The sequence below is a fragment of the Monopterus albus genome, unplaced genomic scaffold (genome assembly GCF_001952655.1).
Source record: "Monopterus albus unplaced genomic scaffold, M_albus_1.0 scaffold21.1, whole genome shotgun sequence".
Lineage (NCBI taxonomy): Eukaryota > Metazoa > Chordata > Actinopteri > Synbranchiformes > Synbranchidae > Monopterus > Monopterus albus.
This window is the reverse complement of record NW_018127901.1, coordinates 1,202,968-1,206,991: the sequence shown is the minus strand read 5'-3', so window position 1 is coordinate 1,206,991 and position 4,024 is coordinate 1,202,968.

Here is a 4,024-nt window from a genome sequence, read left to right as displayed (position 1 = left end):
ACCAGCCAAGGAATATACAGCACTTTAACTGTGCATATTCCTCAAGCAGGTGTTTCCAGGCAGGAACAGGCAGTCAAGTGTCCGGCAGTGACAGTTTGCTTGCTAATCTTCCAGCTATTTTTTCAGTGACTGGGCTCAGATGTGAGCCATTTGAATTTTTTCTTTGTTTTGAGGTGTTTCAGATTCTCGGGTCCTTGGCGTACAGCCCACAGGTGCAGTGTCTGGCCTGCTCTCTTTTTATAGTGCCATCAGCATTACATGCGGTGTGTCTGGGAAGCATGGGATTTTTTCCAGCCCCGTGTTTCTGTTTCACCTCCAGCCTGAACTGCTGCCCACAAATTATTCATACGGTGTCACGTCAAGGAGCTGCTGCAGCATCTGCCCGCGGGGACAGCCACACTGTGGGAGCGTGTGAAGTGTGTGTATGAGTGTATCATACATATCATGCAAGCTGGGCTATTGTGTGCGCCTGTGTGTTATGCAAGCATGTGTGCGTGTTGTAATTTCCACTCCAAATCAAAGTCCCAGACAGCTGCCTTAATGCCGGCTGCCTCTCAGGTGATGAAGGGCCTGCTGCTCGTTGCCACAAATACCTCCATCACCGCCAACCCCCCACACCCCGCCCCCTCCCTCCCAGTTGACGGTGAATCAATCACTCTGTCTGCTGGCCGCTCTGTATCCCTGACACTGGCATGTATAATTAAAAGTTTATTCCCCCAGACCTCCCAAGTCTGCTTCTTCCTGCGACAACAGCTCACTGCCGCCACAGAGGAAGAAGATAAATATGAAATGGGCATTCATATTTCAGAAATCAGAGTCAGGGAAAGCAGCTGCTGCAGGGCTGAGCTGCGCAGGATGAAGCCTCCCATTAGTAACAGGAGGGCAATCGATCCTATTTTAGCTACCAGAGTATCTCTAAACCCTGCAACATGTTTGGTTAAAAAATACACACACACACACAAAAAGCCTTGGGCAAAGATTTTGTTTTTGTGCTGATCCAGGGTTCCTGAATTACACACTTTTGCTCACAAGCAAATGGAAAAATAAGACTTCATGTGCTGCAAATATAGAGCACAGCTTATGTTTCTGAGTGACAGCACAACTCTCAGTGAAGTCTGAGTCATGCAATTAAGATGTTAAAGCTAAAACTGTTCCAGGAAAAAAAAGGCATTTCTATACTAACTCTAAATCAGACTTGTGTCACCCAATTATTGTTCTTCCAAAAGTTTTTTTTTGTTTCAGAAGATTTAAAAACCCAGTACTATTGTATTGTATGTGAGTAGCTGTTTCAAGTGCTGGCCACTGGAGACGAGCTGACACTTATCTTGCTGTGTTTGCATCTTCACAGTCAGACACTATTGAAACACTCTGACACTGTGCTTTATTGAAAGGAAGAGCTCAGAATACCAGAGCAGGACGCAGTGGCTGCACTCGTACCTGCAACCAATCAGCAGTCAGAGGGTGAGGCAGGTGTTTTTGTTAATGCTGATGGCTGCTTCTTTCTTATGGTAATCAGCCTGAATTCTGTTTATATTAAGTCAAATTAAATTGCTGAAAAAGTTTTGTATCGATACTAATGCGCAGCAGTGATGTGTGAGCAGTGTGCGTTTGTGTGCCGTGTCTACAGAATGTGTGTTTAGGTGTATCAAAAATAAACTGGCAGAGTAAATCATTCACTGAACCTCAGACCTCTACTTCACACACAGTCCCACCACCACCACACACACACACACACAGACACACACACACACACCATCCAAATGAAAGAACAAAGAGTGATTTCCTCATTAAAACTGTTTTTAATGCATGAAGAGATAATTTATTCATGAAAATTAACAAATGATTCATTCCTTGGCAGAAACCTTTAGCAGCCATTGTGTTCAGATATATTTTATTATTGTTATTATTACAGCCTCGCCATAGCGCCACTCTATCGCTGCAGCATTATGTATGCACAGCTGATTAAAAGAGTTTTGATCACCTCTGGAAATTACAGTTTTGGCAGGTAGCTGCAGTAATTAGCAATCGCTGTTGAATCTGCTCACCAGTCAGCAGCTTCAATAACAAGTCTTTTTTTTCTCTTATGAGCATTATTATTACTTTTTTTTAGTTCAAACTTAAGGGGCACTTTCTGGTCTTGGCATTATTTGTTTTACTTCTTATTTATTAATGCATTTATTTATTTATTTGGTTATTTACCTGATCTTTTAACCTTGTTAAGAGCATTTTTAAAGGTTGATGACAAGTGATGTCATTATTCTACTGTATGACAAGCACATTTTAACGGTTTAGGCTGGACTATGGACAAAAAGCACTCATTATGTGAGGGGCAGTGCCATGGCCGTGATTTTAGTTTGTTTGCTGTCCCTAACTGACAGAATGCTAATTTATAAAGAAGGACTCAAACAGTGTATTTGTTTGCTTTAGGCCTCTAATATTAACAGCTAAGTAGCCTACAACCTAGAGTAGGAAGCCAAGTGGTAATGATGACAATGATGATCACTTTTATTGGCCAAGTTTGTTACACACACAAGGAAACTGTGTCCAGTACAAAAGTGAGGCAGCCAACTGTGGCGCCAATTCACACACAGTGTAATGGCAGTGCTGTCCCTGCAAAGCGCCGCTCTGCCATCAGGTGCAACTTGGGGCTCAGTGTCTTGCCCAAAGACACTTCGACATGTGAACCTTCCGGTTGTGGGACGAGCGCTCAACATCCTGATCCACAGCCACCCCTTGGCTAACTACATTGTTTTGTGGAGCTATACTGATACTGTGTAAGAGTTTAAGGTAAATCCACCAATAGAACTGGCCAATTCAGGATCAAAACAAGGAGTCAGCAACACTAAACCAACCTGCCAACAGACAAACTGCTCTGCACACTTTGTTGTGTCCAATAATCAAACCCTGGGAGAAACAGAACAGAGCTGTCTTCAGACAACATAATAAGTAGATTTTAACACACGGCGACACAGTTGCTATTAGGAGAAATCGTTAAGATAAACTTAAAAAAAATCAACTGGACTAGATTTCTAGGTCGAAGATGTTTCACCTCTCATCCAAGAGGGTTCATCAGTTTTGACTGACTGGTGTTGAGCCGGAGATATTTATCCCCCTCGGTGGTGTTTCAGTCCTTTGAAGGCCAACAATGTCCCTTAAGGACTGGCTTGTTGCAGCCCAGTATCAGTGAGAGTCGTTACCTGTCTTTGAATCCTCCCCTGTCGACCAACGCCTATTGTCCTGGTCTCAAAACAGGATTGTAGATGGAAGACATGTTGTGTCTTAGTCCACCACCCCTATTTAGTGAGGGGTGTTCTATTTTTACAAAAATAGTTTCCTTAACTCCTCTCTCAAACCAGCAATGTTCTCTGGAGAGGATCTGGACTTCACTGTCCTCAAAAGAATGTCCTTTGTCCTTCAGGTGGAGGTGGACTGCTGACTCTGGTCCACTGGAGTTGGCCCTCCTGTGTTGGGCCATGCGTTTGTGAAGCGGCTGCTTAGTTTCACCAATGTACAAGTCGTTACACTCCTGACTACACTTAATTGCATACACCACATCACTCTGTTTATGTCTGGGTGTTTTGTCCTTCAGGTGGACCAGTCTCTGCCGCAGGGTGTTCCCTGGTTTAAAGTTAACTGGGATATTGTGGTTGCTGTTAGAAATCTTTAACTTCTCGGATAAACCAGCCACATAAGGGATGACAGTGTTATCCCCTCTTGTTTCTGGTTTCTCCCTGTTGGTGTTCCTAGCTTTGGTGAAGGCCCACTTAGAGTATCCACAAGCCTTAAGGGAGTTCTGGATGTGTAACTTTTCCTTCTTGGTCCCTTCTGCCATTGTGGGCACTTCCTCTGCCCTGTGATTTAAAGTTCTGATGACTCCAAGTTTGTGTTGAAGTGGATGGTGTGAGTCAAAAAGCAGGTATTGGTCCATGTGTGTAGGTTTCCAATATACTTCTACCTTCAGGCTTCTGTCCCCTCCCAAGTGGACTGCACAATCCAGAAAGGCCAGACAGTCATCTCTGGCATC